The sequence below is a fragment of the Rhamphochromis longiceps genome, linkage group LG6, assembly GCF_057381845.1.
Source record: "Rhamphochromis longiceps isolate RC_006_pf linkage group LG6, R_longiceps_female_GT1.1, whole genome shotgun sequence".
Taxonomy (NCBI): domain Eukaryota; kingdom Metazoa; phylum Chordata; class Actinopteri; order Cichliformes; family Cichlidae; genus Rhamphochromis; species Rhamphochromis longiceps.
Genome location: NC_140562.1, coordinates 10,298,069 through 10,321,857, shown reverse-complemented (window position 1 = coordinate 10,321,857; position 23,789 = coordinate 10,298,069). Strand labels below are relative to the sequence as shown.

Genomic DNA, 23,789 nt, shown 5'->3' with positions numbered 1-23,789 from the left:
GAGAGTGGCCTCTGTCTGGTTGTGAGTTTTAGTAGGAAAGATGAGAGGTGAAACAGAGTGCAATTGAGGTCGAGACACACATACACACACACTGTAGGTAGACTTATATTCTAGGTAAGAGTTCAGACATATTTTTCTTGCAACTACAGAATTGGCAGTTTTGTTGCAGAGCATGCATCTGAGGTTTTGGAGAAGCGAGAGCGGCACGAGTTACAGGAAAGACACCTGGCGTGGAGACGAAGAGGATGTTCTTTTCAAACTGTGTCAAAAGTCGTTAACAGAACATTTGTGGTATTGAAACGTATGCATGTGATGTATCTCCCCACGCGTATGTTCATTAAAATCATCGTTTGACCTAACCCTCCTGGACCAGTGTTGTGATTTTGAATCAATCCTCAATATTTGAACCCTTAACACTTTCCAGACACCACACATTGAACACACTGCTCCACCATTTCCCTGCAGCGGAGCCAGAGACCAGAATCAAGATGTTCGGCAGGTGAGGAAAGACCCTAATGTACATCGGCAGGTGAGGAAAGACCCTAACGTGTACACACACACACACACACACACACACACGTATAAAAATACAAGTGAATTGCACATTTCAAGTATTGAAGCCTATTTCCCCGTTGTCTATTAACAAAAAGTATTGCATAAAAGGTAATTGCACAGTGAGGTGAAGAGGCACTACAGCTTAGTTGTTCCCCCCTCCTTTGTCCTCCTGTTTCCCCTCCCTCTCCCCTCCAGAGAGGAGTTAAACAGTCTGATGCCACGTGGGACAAAGGAGTTTAAGTCTGTTGGTTCTTGTCTTTGGGAGAAGCAACCTGTCACTGAACAGACTCTTCTGGTTGTTAATGGCCGTGTGCAGAGGATGCCCAGCATTGTCCATAATGTCCAGCAGTTCTTTTAGTATCCTTTTCTCTGCCAAGGACACCAGAGTGTCCAGCTTCATGCCGACCACAGAGCTAGCCTTCCTGATCAGTTTCTCCAGCCTGCATGAGTCCTTCTTTGCTGTGCTGCTCCCCCAGCACACCACAGCATAGAAAAGTACTCCAGCAACCACTGACTGGTAAAACATCCTCAGGAGCTTCCTGCAGATGTTAAAAGACCTCAGCCTCCTGAGGAAGTACAGTCGGCTTTGTGCTTTTTTATACAGGTGCTCTGTGTTGCATGACCAGTCCAGTATATAGCGTATAATGGACTACTGAAGCAGTTCTTGCTCTTCATGAACAGACAGGAACTGTATAGAAAATCTGTGTCAGTTACAAGCTTCACATGCAATGAAAAAAAGTCCATTCACTTATCCAGTGATCGGGATGTGAGGTGGGGATGGGGTAGCCCAGCTGCCATGAGACAAGAAGTAGGGTACTCTCTTGCCAGGTTGCTGTCACAGGGCAAACACAGAGACACAGACAACCATTCACACCTATGGGAAATTTTAGAATTACCAGTTAACCCAAACCCCAGAACCTCATGTCTTTGGACTGTGGGAGGAATCCAGAGTACCTGGAGAGAACCCACAAAGACACTGCGAGAACAGGCAAACTCCACAAAGAAAGCCCCCAACCAGATGGTGGATTCAAACCCAAGACCTTCTTGCTGTGATACAAAAGTGCTCACAACTGTTCCACAATAAAAATGTATTTACATTAAAGACAGGAGCATGAATTATTTCTCTAAACCAAATTGTTGTTGTGTAGCATAGCAATTATATGACTGTTTTCACCTGTTCTCTGTTGTCTGCTATGTCTTCAGTCATCTTCTCAGATGATTCCCTGAAATTCCTCCTTTTCCTGGTTAGGACAATTGGTGATCACTAAATCTATAACATTTATTATTTCTGAAATTGAACTTTAATAATGTAACAGATTTGCTCACCAAATCCTATGGAACTCCAAAGTGTTCAAAATTAAATAAATAAATAGGTCAAGATGAAATAAATAACTATGTGAATAAATAAGACACAGATATGTAATGTGAGAATGATATTGTGAAATCATGGAACACATTTTGAAAACAATGCTCATTATTGTGAAATATATTGCATTCTGCTATATAAATTTACTTATTATTGTGAAATATTATTTCATGGTCATTATTTTTCACAATAACAGAGATTATTCCTGAGGCATTTTATTTATTTCCAGCCGTTTTTAGTCCAAAATGACCTTTTTTCAAAGTCAGTCTTTATTTCAAAATCCCGTTTTTCCCGATGGCCTATTTATTTCATAATGCGACTTTTCAGCAGAATGACTTTGTCTGTCAATCAATGTAAGTGGGCTGGACCTTTGCACCTATTGGCTTATCGTTTACCATCGACTAGTTTTCCTGGATACCGGCTCCGCGGACGGCTGCTACAGCTAGCAACAGCGTGCTAGGTCAAAAGTCACGGAGGATGGCGGACTGGTGTGAACTTCAGCCAGTTCTGCTCATTTAAGCAAATCAGAGAGGGATCATTTACCTGTAGATACTGTTTTGAGTCGTTTAGATGATGTTTCTGAAATGTCTGGATGATAATTGCTCTTCAAAATCTTAGCATCGATGACAGCATTGTCGAAGGTTTAAGAGCAATTCAGCACCGTGTTCGTTTGGAATACGCCGAGGAAGAACAGTCTTCAAATGTTGGCCGTCCACGTCTAGAAATCCCGGTGCAGCACTCAGGACTTTAGTGCTGTCCGGGATAACCATCGGGGTAATTGCCGATACGTTTTCTGTGTCTCCGAGCACAATTAGGAGGGAAATGACGGAGGAAGGTCTAAGGTAAGTTTATGCTGTAATTGAGCACCTGTGTGATTCTGTACACAGCATTGTTTAGATGTTGACCTTAATTATGACGTTTGACAATGAATTATTATCGCTTACTTTTTTTTGTTACTGTCTAAAGTGGGGCAGCTACGGCTAAAGCTATCGGCGCCATCTCGGCGTTGAGACACGTTTAGCAGTGTTAGCTGTTAGTGTGTTAACTCGGAGACTGGGGTCAGTGGAGCCTGTAGGAACCTTTTACACAGAGAGTAGACCCACCAGCTTTCCACAGTCTACTTACTTATCACATCTTGTTAGACAACAGGGTCATTAGTGCTTTAAATAGTACATAGTTGAATGTTTCATTGCTGTTTGCAGTTGATTGTTCTCTGATAATGCATAACAAGGTTGATGTTAAATAGCGAGTTTATTGAAATGGTTTTGTCTATTTCAGCAGCATTATAGATATCATACTTTCTCTGGTGTCTTCGGCAAAGCTAAAACAAGAATACATTTACATCCTTGGTTCTTTCAGCATTAATTGGAAAACTTTGAGATTTGCTGTGTGTCTCCCAAGCCATTCTTTTTTATCCCACCTGTCAGGTATAGATGGCAATACTTTAAACAAAGTTAAATTTGTTATACCTGAAGAGAACCAATCCTGACCTAGAATGGGTGAATGAATAATTAGTTGGTAGCCAATGCCTAAGCAACTCACATAGGCCCTGGCAGACTCAATAAGTCCATCTAGGAACAGCTGCAGGAAACACCTCTTCAGTTTAGATTTAAAACATGTGCATGCTCTTTCAGGTTGATGAGGATTATGGTGTGGACTGGACAGGACAACATAATCGCCGCCCATCAAATGAGATCACCATTCCTGAGATTCAGCTCCCAGATGCACTGAATGAACAAGACCCTGCTGTGCTACCAATACTTCAGAATCACTTGTAGAAAGACATTATTACATTTAATCAGTTTCTATGTCAGGAGGATTTTTTTTTTTTTTTTTTTTTTTTTTTTTACAGCTTTGTAGCTAATACTGACTCAAAACAGCATAACCAATTTCATTTTCAACAAAACAGTGAGTGGCTATAAAACAGGATTTGTTTTATACAGCTGTCACTTTAATGATATTCATTTCTTGGTTGGATATACAGTACATGTCAACTCTGAGCAGATTTAATACAATGAACACAGTACAGTAGTGTAACATCTTAATTCAAATAATTTTTTCTAGAAATTTTTTTTGTATCAGTAGCGAGTATAAACAAAACATATTGTGTAATTTATAATGTACAGTGAACAACTGATTTTGATATCTGAACTCTTCATCAGTTTATATTAAAAAAGCCATAAATGCACACCTGTAGTGTGTATTTTTCACTGTCAAGTGTATTAAAAAGAACTAGAACTCACTAGATTGTCCGTTTCTTTGAACACTGAGTACAGTAATGTGATGCGAGAAATAAGAAATGGTCTAATTTTACCATGTGGTTATGGAATCAATCGTAAACCAGACCAAAACCTGAGTCAGTAGAGTTGAGACACACCTGAATGTCCATTAGAAATGACTCATAGGTACAGTAGTGTGCAGGAAGACGTAGTACTTCAAAACCGGTGGAAGACTTTGGAAGATTGCTGTTGACCACTTCCACAGTCATTTCTCGGCAAGACTTCCCATCCTGTCCAAAACTTGATGAGGGCTTTTTGTTGTGCACAAGATGCTGCAACAGAAGATTGTTTTAAACTATAATGACATCCTATATTCATTATTTTGAATCTTTTATAGAGAAATACCATAAAAGATGACCACTTACATACAGGGCACCAGACATTTTTGCCCCACTCAAATTGCTGTTGTAGCTTTTATAGATATTTTTATGTTAACAAAGCTAAAAGTAGTCTACATACAATTCTAGTGCAACTGATAATGCCACCACTTATGTATTGCATGGAGCAAATAACAAAAAATTATACTATAGTGTAGAACTGGGCGATAGAACGATAACGATATGTATTGCGAAATAACTTTTTCTCAATAGAAAAATTAAACTATTGTGATAGACCTCACCGCTCTTGTCCTTTTATAAAAAATATATATATATCGTGATATGAAAAAATCTCATATCGCCCAGCTCTACTATAGTGTACTTTGGTAAATTACATACAGTCCAGTGATCTTGGGTCATTAACAAAGTATAATCAGAGAAAACCAATGGCAAAATACCTATCGCAGCAGACTTACCATTTTCAATGAAGGACCGAAGGTAACCTGCCACTCTGCATTTATCCTCGAGAGCATTCCTCTTCTTCCTCATCTTCATCTTCTGTGGCAGGCCACAGTCATTTTATAGCTTTACTTATCTTGTAGTCTTAAGAGCATCAGCAACATTAGGTGTATTTTTATTAAATGTAACCCAGCTGTTCAACTAACCCAAGCATACAAAACAGTATATTGGTGTTTTGTGTCAACAATTAATGTTCATCCTTCATAAATTAACCAAATACCTTTACTATTCAGATGTTAAAAGATGTGACGTGACCTGACCTCACAACAGGGAGCAGTCTCTGATTCCCTTGGTAAGAAAAGAGGAATGATGTCTGATCTTTCTGTCAGAAGCGGCCATACCATGGTTTCCTTAAGCCCTTTCCTCAGCTGCTTGACTTGACGACTTGTTTGTGTTATGACCTACAACGGTGAGACCAAACCAAAACTGAAGTTGGAGTCTGTAAAGTGACACACACTTTAAATGTTAAATATTTAAAGAACATCCACTATACTAGTAAAAGCATTTTCAAATTATACCCACTTAAAAAATCACTACGTTGAACTAAAATTGCTTTCTTTTCTTTCACATAGATTACTTGTCTTCCATATTAGCACAGAAGATAAGCCACTTTAAAACAGTCATGAATAACTATTACCTACAACAATGTAAATAGTAATACAGACATTAACCCAGAAGACAATTATTTTCTCTTACCTAATTTATAGAATTCTTTGCTATGATAAAAAACAGTATTAAAAAAAATCTGTGACTAAACTGTTTAAAAAGCTCATATTTGGCAGACAGGCAGACTAACCAAGCAATAATAACATATCGTTACTTACCCTGAAGGGCGAGGCCATCTAAGGCCTGGTTCCCACTGGATTCTTGGCTGACTCATCAAACAAAGACTTAACTACATTAATTAAAAACCGGTTCATCTCTCCATTCCTCATCATAGCGTTAGACCAGGATTGTAAACATGTTCGTTATTTTGCTCCTCAGACTTGACGTTGGTTGTTCTTAAACAATTGTGAGCCCTTTCAGAATTATTCACATGTACAGAGGCTACAGTCCAGTGTGTATTAACAGTTTCTGCTTTTAATTACATGCCTCAGGAAAAAGCCAATTTTTTTCCAGCTCATTGAAGACAGCTCCATTGTGGATTGTATTTAAAGGTGTTGCTGGGACTCGTTTACTTCAAATACACATTATCAACCAACAGTTATGTTTTATTGAGATGAGAGGAACAGCTATGAGTTTAATTGCTGCAACCTGTGCACTTCTTGTCCTTCTCAGTTTAAAAGGTAGGTCTACTTTACAGTATTTATTCTAAAATAAACACAAGTGATACGGGAAAAATATTTGTACAAGCACTATTTTCTTAAAAGAAAAGAAAGACAAAAAGAACATTTTTACATACAACCCCAAATCAGAAAAAGTTCGGACGGTATGTTATGAAAATGAAACTGAAAACAATATTCCAATTTTGTTTCTTGCCACACATTGTAAAAAACAAACAAACATTGGAACAGTAAAGCATTTACACAACACTTAAACAATGTTTAGGGATTGAAGACACCAAGTAACGAAGTGTTTCAGGTGTAACTTTTTCCCATTCTTCTGCAAACAAGTCTTAAGGTGGGCAACAGTACGGGATCTTTGTTGTCACATTTTGCGCTTCAAAATGCGACACACATTCTCTATTGGAGACATGTCGGGCCTGTTTGTAGAATGTGATTTGGCATTGTCTTGTTGAAATATGGCCTTCCCTGGAAAAGATGTCTTCTTGGAGGCAGCATGTTGTCCTCCAAATTCTCTGTGATGGTGCCATCAAAGAAATGCAAGTTACCTTTACCAAGGGCACTGATACAGATTCCATACTGTTGACAGACCTGGTATTTGGACTTATTGCTGGTAACAGTCTGGTCCATTTCTCCCAAACAATACATGAAATACTGATTCATCTGACCACATTTCCCATCCCAGATGCCTCTGAGCCCAGAGAAGTTGACGGTGCTTCTGGACACTGTTAACATAGGGCTTCCTTTTGGCACAGTACAGTTTCAACTGGCATTTGTGTATGTAACTACATGTGGTACTTGACAAAGGTTTCCCAAAGTAATGCTGAGCCCATGTGGTGATATCGCTCATAGATGAATGACGATTCTTGATGCAGTGCCGCCTGTTAAGGGTTCAAATATTAAAGAGGGATACAGGAGGGATTCAAAATCACAACACTGGTCCAGGAGGGTTAGGTCAAACGATGATTTTAATGAACACACGTGTGGGGAGATGAACACTGTCACACACTCAGCGTCAATCTCCACAAAATAATACAGAAGCAGTTGTTTTTATAGCATCAGGGTATTATTTATGACGCCCCCTCATGCGTCAAGCAGATACATCACAGGCATAACTTAAAACCACAAATGTTCTGTTAACGACTATTAACACAGTTTGAAAAGAACATTTTCTTCGCCTCCAAGCCAGGTGCTTCCTGTAGCTCATCTCGCTCTTGCTTCTCCAAAACCTCAGATGCATGCTCTGCAACAAAACTGCCAATTCTGCAGGCACTCTGTTTCACCTCTCACCTCGCCTACTAAAACTCACAACCAGACAGAGGCCACTTTCATATGTGTAACAATCTAACTAAAACTATATATGTATATATTGAATAAGTGCTTTAATTAAATGCCACTACTCAAAGCTTAATAAAAAAAGAATATAAACAAATAAAAGATAATAATGAATAACCTGGTTATTCAAATAGCCTCATCCAGACAGCTCCTCAAAATAACCACCAAAAAATGAACACTTTACAGAGGAAACAAAGACATTTTAAAAGTACACTTCCTGACTTATTCTGAGTCATCTGTTACCAAGCAAACTCAAACGCAGCAGGTTGCTGAATATACTCAGGCCTTTGCTCAGCTACTATTTTTACTGTAAGATTAACCTTCTAAGCTCCACGTCACTTACACTCTGCTTAGTTTCACTTTCTGGGTGCAAAAGCATGCTCTGCAAAAACATGCAATTTCCTGTCAAGACTTTTGGCACAGACTGTACTCAGAGTTGGGCCCTTCTTATATAACCCAATATAATCAGCATATAAGCATTTAAGATTATAAATTTAAACTCAACAGTTTAAAGTGGTTATAACTGCACCTGTAATAAAGGTTAATGTGATTATGATAACACCTGTAATACAAATTATAACATAATGCCAACAGCTTCAATAAATACTTTGATGAAATGATGATTAATGCAATGATAAAGATGATGGTTACGGGTCAAGATGGCGCCTATGTTTGGCTGTGCCACTGCCTTCGTCCATGTGTTTGTTTATTTTATATGCTATGCAAGTGTTTTTGTTACAGTTTTTTCTGGTGTCACCTCCCTTCGGATTTATGATCGTCATGCGTTGTTAGCGATCAAATCTGCAATGGATAGCTTTCAGAGTCAACGAAATGAGGCTGTTTTCCTACTGCCGTTAGAGTACGACGCAGCACCAGGTCTACCTCCACTCTTGCTGGTTAGCTCATTTTTGCTTCAGCGGCCTCGTCGGAGAAAGCGGGGGAAGCGAGCCGGCCTTCACGTCCTGCTCCATCGTCTTCGGAAAGAGATGGACCTTCGGGGGCTCTATTCCTGGGTTGCTACCGGAGAGATTCGGCTGAAACTTGTCGGAACTGGATTAATCCCCACAACCCACTATGTTTACCACCCAGGCTGTCATCTGAAATAGGGCTGCCACAAACGATTATTTTGATAGTCGACTAGTCACCGATTATTTTTGCGATTAGTCGACTAATCAGATCATCATCCATTGGACGTAAAACTACAGCTTATTGCACCAGCAGCATCTGCTCTTATATAACTATCATTAGCTTACAGCTTTAAGTGTTTAAGGTCTGTGCTAACTAAAAATAAAGACAAGATGATAGTTTATTAAATTTTAATGAAATTTGCAGATTGTTTCGGTGAAGTTTAATAAACTCCTTGCTATCTAAAATATAACAGGACACTGGAGTATATTCTGGAGCATCTCACACTTCTGATAATCAGCTGTCTGCTTGACGTTTATTCAGCTGTGTAAAAACTATAACTTTAATCTCAGACAAACTGATTTACTCAGGAACAAATAAAATACTAAAAAAAAAAGTCAAACAATAACATTTTAAGTTATCCAAGTGACTCATATATATTTAACCTGAGTAGCGAAAGACGGCGGTGGGTTTGAAAATGATTTGCGGGGAGTCCGGTGTTCTCACGGCGCTAGTGAGCCTAGCCCCCGGCTCGCTAATGAGCTAGTGGGTAACAGATGTCTCCGAAAACGTCGGAGCGCTTTTGAAAATATGTGGTGTCCTGATAAACTGAGCAGATATTTGAGGTTTACACAGCTACATTCTCGCCTGAAAATATGTTAAACGTTTATTTTGTGACCCAGAAAGAATAATAAGAGTAACAGTAAAACTAACTAGCTGCCGCCATTGTTGGAAACTGCGCTGGGCCGCGCTATGAATTCTGGGACGCAGCTGCTTCTTCTTCTTCGGGGTTTAACGGTAGCTGACATCCTTGTACATGCAGTGCTGCCATCTTCTGTTTCAGTCCGTTATTACACTCTTAAATCCTGCCACTTATTCCTGCGTCTTTTGTGATCTTACAAAGCTTCAAACGACGCGTCGACTATTAAATCAGTCGTCGAAGATTTTGATAGTCGACGTAATCGTGACTAGTCGACAAATCGTGGCAGCCCTAATCTGAAAGCATGGAAAGCCAAGCCTCATCTCGGCAGGAACCCTGTTTTGCTGCGCGGCTTACCGCATAGCGCGGACTCTGTCCTTGGAAACTCTACCCCTGTCCTGGTGAGTCGCAGCCTTAAATGGATGTTAATTAATGCCCGCTCAATCGCCAATAAGTCTTATATTTTAAATGACTTGTTCTGCTCTGAGAAGCTTGACTTCATGTTTATCTCTGAGACGTGGCAACGTGAGAATGAAGTCTCACATCTTTTAGAGTTTTGTCCTGCTGACTGCTCATTTCTCTGTGCACCTCGGATATCTGGACGAGGGGGTGGAACAGCGGTAATTTTTAAAAATACTTTTTTATGCCAGACGATTTCTTCAAGCTGCTACAACTTTTTTGAGATGCTTATGATAAAAATTGGAAGAGAACAGCCCATATAGAGCATTTTAATTTATCGTCCACCTGGGTCTGCTGTGTCTTTTGTGTCAGACCTACAAGACTTTTTAACTTCCACTATTAAAATGGGCAAGGTTATCATTGTTGGAGATTTCAACATTCATGTGGATGACTCAACAAACAGTACCACTAAGGAGTTTCTGAGCATTATGGACTCTTTCAACTTTGTTCAGCATGTAGCAGGGCCTACTCATACAGCTGGGCACACTCTGGACTTGGTCTTCACCTATGGTGTTTCCCTTGACCACATGAATTTAAATGAAGTTGTTTTTAGTGACCATAAGTCAGTCTCTTTTACTGTATCTGTTAATTCAGAGTCCCATCCTCAAGGTTCTACTAGGCGCAGGCGCTTTATTAACGACTCTATAATTTCTGAATTTTCCTCTCTTTTTAATTTTAAAAGTTCCTCTAACGAGGTTGAGCTTCTAACTAATTCTTTTAATGAACACTGTCTTGCCATTCTAAATCGGGTTGCTCCTCTAAAAACCAGTTATTGCTCTGTTAGTTCCCGGACACCATGGTTAAATAATCAGACTTGTGGTTTTCGACGCTCCTATCGGAAGGCAGAGCGTCTGTGGAAGTCCACCGGTCTGACTGTCCATCGTGAGCACTTTAAAGAACTACTTTACCTATATAATGAATCAGTCAAAGAGGCCAGATCCTCTTACTTCAATAATCTTATAAATCATCATAAAAATAATTCAAGAATTCTATTTGATACCATCAACAGTATTGTTTCTCCTCCAACCCAGCATGCTCTGTTGCTTTCTGATGAAGATTGTAATACTTTCCTTAATTACTTTGTAAATAAGGTGATGTACTTGAAATCCAAAATTTCCTCAAGTGCCTCCCCTTATGAAGATACCCCTTGCTGTCTTGGATCATTTACCTCCTTTTCTCCAATCACACTAAATGACTTAATTATATGTAACCGAGGACAAGGGATGAGTAAACGGGGCAAAGAAATACATTGATCGTTTATTTATTACATGAGTTAGACATAATAATTCCCAGTCATTTCCAGACAGGACTTACAACACATCCTGCTGATATCCCAGCTGCACATGAGACTTACCACACAAACTGTGCGAAAATAACAACACTGCAACCCGTCACACCCCGCTTAGCGACACTGGAATCGTGGCACACACTGCAAACAATTCGGGTCTCAGCGCAGCTGGGAATCAGTATGGCCTGTGATCTGGGAGAAAAAGGGAAGTGGCACAAACAATTAAACAAAAAAAAAAACAAAAGGGTGGTTAGTCCGCCCTTACACAACTCACTCTCAATCAATAACCGCCTTTACGGCTGGACAGACTAACCAAAACAAAATTACAAATCAATCAAAAGAACGAAAAAAGGACAGCAAAGACAGCACAGCTGAAAAACAAACAACATTATCAATTAAAATATTACCCAATAAAATAGCAATTTTATAAAACCATTCAAAATCATGAAGCTAAAACAAACACTCAATATACCTACAATATTGATCAGTTTCCCTGTGCGCAGTCGATCTAGGGCTTGATCAATTCTTCTATTAAAATTCGTGGTCACACTAAAAAAGTCCAATGACACATTAAAAATAGGCACATGCAATAGCAAGCGATCCAAACAAAAATGGCAAAAGTCTCTTACCGACAGTATACCCACTCGCACCTGAGTGAATTAATTGCCTCTGGTTTTTTCCACAGAAGAGCGCTGACTTCACCCCACACACCCACTACCTTTTCACAGCTCTTCAGCCAATCACCTGGCAGAGAGCAACAAACTGCCAGGTGACACTTGTTACATATAGTTTTAGGTAAAATGAAATCCTCATCATGCTCTGTAGATATATTACCTCACTCTGTCCTGTCCGGGTCTATCACCAGCATTGGTCCCACATTACTATCCATCATCAACAGTTCACTGAGGCAAGGCTATGTTCCATCTTATTTTAAACATGCTGAGGTAACTCCTCTGTTAAAAAAAACAGAATCTTGATCCTAGCTCTGCTAGTAATTACCGACCTATTTCAAAATTGCCATTTGTAAGTAAATTACTTGAAAAAATTGTTGAAAATCAGTTCAGGTCTCTATTATGTAGAGAAAACTGAACCCCCACAGGTTTCAGTTTTAGGTCCATTACTATGTTCTTTTTATATGCTTCCTTTAGCTGGTATCATTCAATCTTTTAGCGACCTGTCTTATCATTTTTATGCTGATGACATTCAGCTCCATATGTCCTTTAAGCCTCACCAGCTGGATAGGCTGTCCACCCTAGTCCAGTGCTTAACCCAGGTTTCTGATTGGCTTTCAAGCAACTACCTTGTTCTAAATACTAACAAGACCGAGACCATGATCATAGCTCCTCCTGAGCTACATTCTAAAATCAGTCAGGTTCTTGCCTCTTTCTGTCCATCTGTCAAGTCAAATATTCAAAATCTTGGAGTAATATTTGACTCTTCTCTGGGCCTTGACTCTCATGTAAAATCTTTGTCTCGTTCCTGTTTCTATCATTTAAGAAACATGTCTAAACTGCGACATACAGTATGGTTTCCTCAGCTGAACTGGAAAAACTCATTCATGCATTTGTGTCATCACGCTTAGATTACTGTAATTCCCTTTTTACTAGCTTGGATAAATCATTTCTCTCTCGCCTCCAGACAATACAAAACACAGCAGCCAGACTACTAACTCGCTCTACCAAGCGTGTTCACATCACTCCCATCTTATATTCTTTACATTGGCTCCCAATAGAGTTTAGAATCCGCTTTAAAATTCTTGTTTTAACATACAGAGCACTAAATGGCCAGGCTCCGGATTACTTATCCAAGCTTCTTATAAAATACACTGCTGCTCGTCATCACCGCTCACAGACTCAGAGTCTCTTAGTTGTTCCCCGTACACGACTGAAGACAAAAGGGGACAGAGCCTTTCAGTTTGTTGCACCAAGGCTGTGGAACAGTTTACCACTACATTTACGTTTGCTTGACTCTGTGGATTCTTTTAAAAAACAGTTAAAAACTCTTCTGTTCAAACAAGCCTTTCGTTGATCTACTTATTTTATATTTTTTACATTTGATCTTTTACATTGTATATAATGTCTATTGATTTTATTGTTTATTTTCATATTTTAATATTTGTGTACAGCGCTTTGTGATTGTCTGTCTGTGAAAAGCGCTTAATAAATAAAGTTTACTTACTTACTTATGAACAGTAGCAGTAAAATAATTTCTTTAATCCTACACGCCTGAGGGATCAGAGATCACGGTTGTTCAGCTTTGGGTTTTGCCCTTGTTCTTTACGCACTGAAATTCCTCCAGATTCCTTCAATCTTTTAATTATGTTATGCACTGTTGAAAATATCTAAATCTTTTCATTTGTTTCTTTGAGGAACATTATGTTTTACACATTTCGATTATTTTCTCATGTATTTGTCGGCAAACTGGCGATCCTCGGCCCATCTTTGCTCCTAAAGGACTAGACCTTTCCTGGATGCTGCTTTTGAACCAAATCATAAGTACAATCACCTGTTGACATCACCTGTTTCAAATCAATTCATTATTTATCCAATTTAACTGATTACTAGCCCTAAATTGCTCCTGTCTCAACCTTTATTGGAATGTGTTGCAGGTCTGAGTGACCGGAAAGGATGAAATGAAAGAAGCTGATCAGACAAAACATGACATTTTTTGTGTTCAAATTGTCTGCAATGAATTATAAGTCAAAGTATATCTAGAAATCAGTACTTTCTTCTTTTATTTGTTTTTCCACACTGTCCCAACTTATTTTGATTTGGGTTTTTATTATCTTTAAAATGTAGGATGATAAACTGTATAGCACAAAAGCTCAAAATATAGCACTGAACTTCCATGGAAAAGTGATTACCACAATCTCATTATCCACTTTAGGGACTAAAGTGCTATATAAATACAGGCCATTTACTTGTATAGATGCACAAATTCTCTTTCTCTCTCTGTATCCATATATACACACATACACACAACTTAGTTTGGAATATATTATTAGTTCAACTTCAGTATTTACTGGTAGAAAATAGTTTCTCCTTTGAAGTAGTTTTTAAAAAAGCAACATCCTTTACAAAAGGAGCTGAATCTTTTAACATTTTTTTTATTATAAAAATGCATTATTTATTTTATTATTATTTTTTCCTTTCTTTCTCTCTTTTTTCTTTCTGGTTATTATAGTTGTGATCTCTCTGTTTAATATTGGTATTCTTATTTTTATTGTCAAGTTTTGAGGTTTCTGTTTTCATTCCTCCCCCTGTGTTCCCCGTCCTCTTTCTAGTTTCTGTGTTAGTTATTTGTGAAGTCAGTCTTTTCTCCATGTTTCTTAGTTTCCTCAGTCATATTTCCCTCTGTTTCTCGCTCTCTCTTTGTGTTCTCACTCTCGCTGTCTCTCTGTTTTTAGTCAGACTCTCATTGTGTGTTTCTCATACTTCCTAATTTATTTTGACAGTCTCTTGTCCCGTGTACATTGTGTTCAATTTTGCTTCCAAAGTCTCGTCAGTTAGATTTTTTTCAGCTGTGTTCCCCAGATGTGGCAGGCAGGTAGGTTAGGACCCAAATGTAAGACTCTCTGTCCTGATTCTCTCCTGTATATTGGCTCTCTTAGGCTGTGTCCCAATTAAGAGACTGCACGCTTGAAGTACGCATGTTAAGTGCGGTTACGTCACTGCCACGCGACGACGGCTGTCCCAATTCGAAGTGTACTTCAAATGCATACTCCAAATGCGCCGTCGATTTCCCCAAATATCAAGCGTGGTCCGGTGCACGCTTCGTGGTCCCATATATCCCACAATTCATAGCGCGGCAGTGGGTGTGGATAATTTTGCTGCAAAATACGGCAGACGGGAGCGGCTGAAGAGGTTGGGTTTTTTTTCCAAACTTTATTGAAACCATAAAGCGAACAGTCAGTCATTCCAGTTCAGTTTGTACAGTAGACATACAAGGCAAATAAGAGTAACAATATACAGTACAATAAAATAAGAAGGATAAATAAATAAAGGATAAAAAAAGAAGAAAGGGGGGAATGTGACAGACTTCATAACAACTTTGTATTTGAAAGTTGTGACAGCTCATTCGTTAAACATTTCTGAACGAATTTCAATCAGTGATAAACCTTTTTTATTGGAAGTTAATTTAAGAGAGTTAAAGTAATATTCAATTTCAATCAAAAACAAATTAAATGATGGGGTTGAGTTTTGAAATTTACATTTATGTATGTGGAATTTCCCTAATAAGATGGAGCGAGCGGCCGAAGAGTGAAGTGTCAAAAGTACTGAATATGACGTCACTTATTTATGTGTGAATGTGTAATAATTAAAGTCAGTCATATATCCACAAACACAACAAGCTGAAAGTCAGTGATATATGTATATGTGTTGATATATAACACCCAGCAAGCCCCTGCGGGTGGTTTATGCCTGAAAGTCAATCTGCCTTCTTACTACTATCCTTCCTCCAATCCAGTAGTCCCCAATTCCCAGCCCTTACTCTACGTTCTAACTGAGAGAAAACAAATCTCTCCCTATATTTTCTGCTCCTCCCTTTTGTGAGTGTGGACGCTTCATCTCTTTGCTCTTAAATGCTTTGCTTCTTTTATTGATTTTTATTGATTTTTATGCTGATTTTTTTCCCTTTTTTCCGTATGAGTTTACCTGCGATAGCTTCTGGACACTTATAGATCATTAGGACTAAAGTGTTCTTAACAGAAACAGCAACATTTTTATAGTTACCTTATCCTCAGCGCTCCGTGTGTCTGTGGCCTAGACACAGCTGAAGCCTGATTACAGCGTCTGGGCACCGAACAGCCTCAATAGCCTGGAAAGGTGCTAACCGCTAGGCTAACTAGCAACAAGACGCCTTCCCTCTCCACAGATGACTACCACAGCCTTCTGCAGAAGATTGCAGTACTGGAGACAAAAATTCATCGCTTAGAAGTAAACGTGGAGGTAAATGGACTGTGTGGAAATGAAACAACCTTGCCTTTGATTCAAAACAATGGCTCCTTAGCTGTGCTAGTACACAGCTAAGGAGCACAGATAATATGACCAAGAAAGTAGACTCTGTGCATTATTATAAATCCTCAAGTGATAATCACCCCTTGGACTGTCTTCCCCCAAGACATAAATCATGTCTCCTGGAAGGGGGAGGACGTATCACGGGCAGAGCACAGCGAGCTGAAATCTCTGAAACAGACTGGCCTTCACTTCCTACGAGACAGAGAAGCTCATCTACCCCTGTCTATGAGAGGAAACAGGACTGGACAACCGTGAATAGGAAGGTTAACAACAAACCTCCAAAACAACTGAATGTGAAAGTGCAGAACAGATTTGCTCCACTATCAAAGGACCCTGGATCTATATCGGACAACCATCCATCTAAAAGCAGCGAAGTAAGGTCTAAAAATCTGTTGAAAAGTAAAAGACCACAGGGAAAGCTAAAGGCTAGGCCTGAAACTCTGATTGTGGGTGACTCTGCCGTAAAGGATGTACAAAGGATGTGCGGTAAGAACACTAAAGTCCTCTGCTTTCCTAACGATATGGTCAACAACCTGAAGGAGAGAATTCTTCAAATTGCAGATGAATATCCAACTGTGACAAACATTGTTCTGCATACAGGGTCAAACGATGTGTCCAAACAACAGTCGGAGGTTCTGAAACGGGACTTTACTGGATTACTAAATACTGTAAACTCTCTGAATGCAGCTGTATTCATCAGTGGACCTGTACTGCCGGTCAGAGGAGGAGACAAGAGATTCAGCAGGTTGTTAACACTGAATAAATGGCTTATATCAGCATGTGCTGACCACTCAGTGCATTTTATCAACAACTTTAATATTTTTTGGGTACGCAGGCATCTGTTTAAAGCAAATGGATTTAATTTTAACAAGTCAGGGGTGAAACTGTTCACCTCCAACTTGTTTTATTCCATACGTCATCCATCTGTGCTTGGTGCCAAGGCTGAGATAAAGAGGAACAAACAGTACTCCAAGAACAGACAAAGCCCATCAGAAACCTTGAGGAGGAGCTCCATTTGCCCCCACCCGGGAAGAGCCTCAGAAAGGAGAGACATCTGAGGCAAGAAGAGGGGTCCCTATTTGCCTCAAACTCTCTCAACAACACCAACGACCAGGACCAGGGACCACGATCTTCCCCAGTCCCCCAAACCTCTGACAGGCCATCACCCCCATCACCCTCCTCCCCCTCCCTTTCTCCCTCCTCCCCACACCTGAAATTCACTGAGGAGATGATGGAGCGGGTCAATGCTGGGCTCAGATCTACCCCCCGGCCCAATCCCTTTTTGTCCCCCATAAACCCCCCACCAGAGCGGCCAAAGGTTCGCCATCGAGCCCCACCCTCAACAGAGCAAGCGAAGTCACATTGCCCAGCCTCGCCCCCCTTAGTTCCTCCTTACCACCTTCATGCCCTGTCTCCGCAGTCTGATGTGTGATGTGTGGAGGGTCCGGGCTGCGAGGATTATGGCAGTGGTGACTTTTCCCAGGAGAAGCTGGGACCCTGTTTACTAGAAGGTTTTAAAATCTCTGTACTTTTAGGTGACAGGAGACATGTGGCCTGGTCAAAACACAGAGAGCTGCACTCTAAAAGATCTTTAAACATAGTAAACGTACCTTGTGTGCCACAGACTGCTCCCAAACACGAGGGGACAAGTAATACCTCTAAAACACTTAAGTTGGCTTTATTAAACGTTAGATCTTTAGCTGGGAAAACGTTTTTAATTAATGATTTAGTCACTGAGCACAGCCTTGATTTTATGTTTTTAACTGAAACTTGGTTGGACCAAAGTAACAGTGGAGCTGTACTCATCGAGACGACCCCTCCTAACTACAGTTTTATCAGTGAGGCCAGGGTGAGCAGGAGAGGAGGAGGGGTTGCTGTCTTATTTAATGAATCATTTCAATGTAAGCAGCTATCTCCTGGAAGTTTTCAGTCTTTTGAATATGTGGCTTTACAGCTGAAGGCCCCATCCAAAGTTGTGTTTCTTAATGTTTACAGGCCTCCCAAATACTGCACAGACTTTTTTAATGACCTCAGTGAACTGCTGTCTGTGATCTGTGTTGATTTCGACTGTGTAATTAGTGTTGGGGATTTTAACATCCATGTGGACCACCCTCAGGACAAAGGGACTAAAGACCTGAGTAACACTCTGGGCAACTTTGGGCTGACTCAGCATGTAACAGAGGCCACACATAATAGAGGACACACTCTTGACCTACTGATCTCCAAGGGCCTGAGCATTTCAAAGGTTACTGTGTCTGATGTGGGCGTGTCTGATCATTACTGTGTTTTCTTTGAAAGTAGAATCTCAGCCCACATACATAAATATATCAACAACAAAACGGTGTATAACTGAACACAGTAGTGCAATTTTTAACCAGGTCTTCCCATTAACACCTGACCTGTCCAGAGGGTCAGTCAATGAGCTCGTCAATAGCTTCAATGCAATCTGTTAAATGTAATGGACACTATTGCTCCCATTAAGGTGAAGGTTATCTCTGGAAGGAAAAAGTCTCCATGGAGAAACTCCACACTAGTGAAAAATGAAAAAAGAGAGTGTAGGAAAGCTGAGCGCAGATGGAGAAAAACAAACCTCCAGGTTCATTATGACATCTATAAAGAGAAACTTCACAATTATAATTTACAACTGAGGAGTGCAAGGAGGTCCTACTTCTCTGACATCATCACTAAAAACAGCCATAATGCTCGGGTCTTATTTTCTACAGTTGACAGGCTAACAAACCCTCCTGTGTCAGTGGCAGCTGAACTTCATTCGACCATGGCCTTTGCCAAATTCTTCACAGAAAAAGTCCAAAAAATTAGACAAGCAATTGGTACATCAACAGCAGATCCAGAATATGTACTGTGTCCACCGAAAAACTGTTTAAACACCATGAAACAGTTTCACCCTATTAACAGCAAAGACCTGGAGGACATCTTAGGTCAACTGAACTCCTCCTCTTGCTGTTTAGATGTCCTGCCAACAAGTTTTTTCAAAAAGGTCTCAAAGACTTTGGAGTCAGACCTGTTACAGATCGTCAACTTTTCTTTGTTATCAGGTGTGTTTCCAGAATCACTAAAAACTGCTGTAATAAAACCTATACTGAAAAAGGACAATCTTGACAAGACACAAATGAACAACTACAGGCCGATCTCAAATCTCCCATTTTTAAGTAAGATCATTGAAAAAGCAGTTTCTCAACAGCTCAATTACTTCTTAACACAGAATAACTGCTATGATGCCTTCCACTCAGGTTTTAGACAGAATCACAGCACTGAAACCGCTCTGACCAAGGTGTTCAATGACATATGTCTGAATACAGACAGTGGAAAAATGTCAGTCTTAGTTTTACTGGATCTCAGTGCAGCATTTGATACAGTTGACCACAACATATTACTCAAACGACTGGAGAACTGGGCAGGTCTTTCAGGAACTGTACTAAACTGGTTCAAAACATACTTAGAAAACAGGAAATACTTTGTATCAATAGGTAACTTCCACCTTGCGGCCACAGCTCAATGCAGCAGCTTCGGCAATGGAGACGCTGAACATGGTCCATTCGGACTCAATGTCCCCAGTCTCCCTCGGAATGCTGTTGAAGCTCTGCCGGAGGTGTGCGTTGAAGATCTCACGGACTGGGGCCTCTGCTAGACGTTCCCAGCACACCCTCACTACGCGTTTAGGTGCACCAGGTCTGTCCAGCGTCCTCCCCCGCCACCTGATCCAACTCACCACCAGGTGGTGATCAGTTGACAGCTCAGCCCCTCTCTTTACCCGAGTGTCCAGAACATATGGTCGCAGGTCTGCTGATACGATTACAAAATCGATCATCGACCTACGGCCTAGAGCGTCCTGGTGCCACGTGCACTTATGGACACTCTTATGTTCGAACAGGGTGTTCGTTATGGCCAAACTGTGATTAGCACAGAAGTCCAATAACAAAGCACCGCTCGGGTTCAGATCAGGGAGGCCGTTCCTCCCAATCACGCCCCTCCAGGTCTCGCTGTCATTACCCACGTGAGCATTGAAGTCTCCCAGCAGGACAACAGAGTCTCCAGGTGGAGCACCCTCCAGCACCTCCCCCAGGGACTCTAAGAAGGCTGGGTACTCTGAACTGCCACTCGGCGCATAAGCGCAGATGACAGTCAGGACCCGTTCCCCGACCCTAAGGCGCAGGGAACAAACCCTCTCGTCTTCTCATCGTCGAAAAACCCCAACGTACCGGCAGCAAGCCGAGAGGATATTAGAATACCCACCCCAGCCCGCCGCCTCTCACCAGGGGCAACTCCAGACTGAGACAGAGTCCAGCCCCTCTCCAGGAGACTGGTTCCAGAGCCCAAGCCATGCGAAGAGGTGAGCCCGACTATATCTAGCCGGTACCTCTCAACCTCACGCACTAACTCAGGCTCCTTCCCCACCAGAGAGGTGACATTCCATGTCCCTATTGCCAGTCTTGGCAGCCGGGGGTCAGTCCGCCAGGGCCTCCACTCCTGGCCGCCACCCGGCACACAATGCACCCGACCCCTATGGCGCCTCCTGCGGGTGGTGGGCCTGCGGGAGGATGGGCCCATGTCTCCTCTTCGGGCTGTGCCCGGCCGGGCCCCATGGACTAAGGCCCGGCCACCAGACGCTCGCCCTCGGGCACCCTCCCCGGGCCTGGCTCCAGGGCGGGGCCCCGGTAACCCTATCTCGGGCAGGGTAAACTGTTCCCTCGGTATCCTTTTCATAAGGGTCTTCTGAATTGCTCTTTGTCTGGTCCCTCACCCAGGGCCAATTTGCCATGGGAGACCCTACCAGGGGGCAAAAGCCCCCAGACAACATAGCCCCTGGGATCCCTGGGACACACAAACCCCTCCACCACGATAAGGTAGCGATTCAAGGAGGAGAGCCTGTGGGACTCCGGAGGCAGCCAACAGGTATCGACAGGCCAAGCGGACTGCGGCTCAGGCAGTGGCTGAAGCAAAAACTCGGGTGTGGGAGGAGTTCGGAGAGGCCATGGAAAAAGACTTTCGGACTGCCTCGAAGAGATTCTGGCAAACCGTCAGGCGTCTCAGGAGGGGAAAGCGGTGCTCTACCTGCACTGTGTATAGTGCTGGCGGAGCGCTGCTGACGTCGACTGAGAAAATTGTCAGGCGGTGGAAGGAATACTTCGAGGACCTCCTTAATCCCACTGACACGTCTTCCGAGGAGGAAGCAGAGTCTGGGGATGAGGGGGGCGAGGTCACTGAGGCAGTTAAACAACTCCTTGGTGGCAGAGCCCCTGGTGTTGATGAGGTCTGCCCCGAGTTCCTGAAGGCTCTGGACGTTGTAGGGCTGTCCTGGTTGACACGCCTCTGCAATTTTGCGTGGAGATCAGGGGCAGTACCTGTGGACTGGCAGACCGGGGTGGTGGTCCCCATCTTTAAGAAGGGGGACCGGAGGGTGTGTTCCAACTATGTCTATGCCAGGGTGCTGGAAAGGAGAGTTCGTCCGCTAGTCGAACCTCGGATACAGGAGGAACAATGCGGTTTTTGTCCTGGTCGCAGAACACTGGACCAGCTCTTTATCCTCTCCAGGATGGTTGAGGGTGCATGGGAGTTTGCCCAACCAGTCTACATGTGTTTTGTGGACTTGGAGAAGGCATTCGACCGTGTCCCTCGGGGTGTCCTGTGGGAGGTGTTGCGGGAGTATGGGGTGTCTGGCCCATTGCTACAGGCCATTCGATCCCTATACAACCGTTGCAAGAGCTTGGTTCGCATTGCCGGCAATAAGTCGGACTCGTTCCCGGTGGGTGATGGGCTCCGCCAGGGCTGCCCTTTGTCTCCGGTTCTGTTCATAATTTTTATGGACAGGATTTCTAGGCGCAGCCAAGTGGCGGAGGGCTTTCGCTTTGGTGGCCTCAGAATCTCATCTCTGATTTTTGCAGATGATGTGGTTCTGTTGGCTTCATCGGGTGAGGGCCTCCAGCTCGCACTGGAACGGTTCGCAGCCGAGTGTGAAGCAGCGGGAATGAGGATCAGCACCTCCAAATCTGAGGCCATGGTTCTCAGCCGGAAAAGGGTGGAGTGCCCACTCCGGGTCGGGGATGAGTTCCTGTCCCAAGTGGAGGAGTTCAAGTATCTCGGGGTCTTGTTCGCGAGTGATGGGAGAAGGGAGCCGGAGATCGACAGACGGATTGGGGCTGCAGCTGCAGTAATGCAGACGCTGCACCGGTCCGTCGTGGTGAAGAGGGAGCTGAGTGTAAAAGCGAAGCTCTCAATTTACTGGTCGATCTACGGCCCTACTCTCACCTATGGCCACGAGCTGTGGGTAGTGACCGAAAGAACGAGATCGCGGATACAAGCGACAGAAATGAGCTTCCTCCGAAGGGTGGCTGGCCTCTCCTTTAGAGATAGGGTGAGAAGTTCGGCCATCCGGGAGGGGCTCAGAGTAGAGCAGCTGCTGCTCCACATCGAAAGGAGCCAGCTGAGGTGGTTCGGGCATCTGACAAGGATGCCCCCTGGGCGCCTCCTGGGTGAGGTGTTCCAGGCATGTCCCACCGGGAGGAGGCCCCGGGGCAGACCCAGGACACGCTGGAGAGATTATATCTCTCGGCTGGCCTGGGAACGCCTTGGTATTCCCCCGGATAAGCTGAAGGAGGTGGCTGGGGAGAGGGAGGTCTGGGCCTCTTTGCTTAGGCTGCTGCCCCCGCGACCCGGCCCCGGATAAAGCGGATGAAGATGGATGGATGGATGGAATAGGTAACTTCACATCTGAGCAGACAAGTATCACATGTGGAGTTCCCCATGGTTCCATCTTGGGACCCCTTCTGTTTAACATTTACATGCTCCCACTGGCACAGATTATAAAGAACAACAAAATAAACTACCACAGCTATGCAGATGACACACAAATATATATCACAATGTCACCAGGAGACCAAGGCCCTGTACAGGCTCTTGGTAAATGCATTGAAGAAATTAATGACTGGCTGTGCCACAATTTTCTCCAGCTAAACAAAAACAAAACTGAGGTAATAGTCTTTGGCGCCAAAGAAAAACGATTACAGGTCACCAGAGAACTTCAATCTATACACCTAAAAACCACAAACCAGGCGAGAAATTTGGGTGTAGTGATGGATGCAGACCTAAACTTAGAAAAACACATAAAGACAATAACAAAGTCAGCTTACTATCACCTCAAGAATATTTCAAGGATAAAAGATCTGATCTCTCAACAGGACCTGGAAAAACTAGTCCATGCATTCATCTTTAGTAGGCTTGATTACTGTAACAGCATCTTTACAGGTCTACCTAAAAAAATCAGTCAGACAACTACAGCTCATTCAGAACTCTGCTGCTCGAGTCCTCACTAAGACCAAAAAAGTGGACCACATCAGTCCAGCTCTGAGGTCTTTACACTGGCTGCCTGTCCGTCAGAGGATAGACTTTAAAGTTCTGATGCTGGTCTATAAAGCTCTGAATGGTTTAGGACCAAAATACATCAGTGACCTCCTGACCCAGTATGAACCTTCCAGATCCCTCAGGTCATCTGGATCTGGTCTTTTATCAGTTCCCAGAGTCAGAACC

General features: G+C 42.4%; 1 protein-coding gene and 2 long non-coding RNA genes across 3 annotated transcripts in view; 2 read left to right on the top strand and 1 right to left on the bottom strand.

Annotated features, from left to right (window-relative positions):
- Positions 1-23,789, top strand: part of LOC146667507 (cell adhesion molecule CEACAM5-like) — a 104,068-nt gene that overhangs the window by 69,031 nt on the left and 11,248 nt on the right. The window lies entirely within an intron of this gene.
- LOC146667509 (uncharacterized) lies at positions 1,913-4,163 on the top strand. Its single transcript, XR_014912074.1, has 2 exons — positions 1,913-2,763; positions 3,556-4,163. It is a non-coding gene; the product is annotated as an uncharacterized LOC146667509 (long non-coding RNA).
- Positions 3,851-5,565, bottom strand: LOC146667508 (uncharacterized). The gene is made up of 3 exons (XR_014912073.1): positions 5,297-5,565; positions 4,994-5,075; positions 3,851-4,472 (listed from the first exon to the last, which is right to left on the bottom strand). It is a non-coding gene; the product is annotated as an uncharacterized LOC146667508 (long non-coding RNA).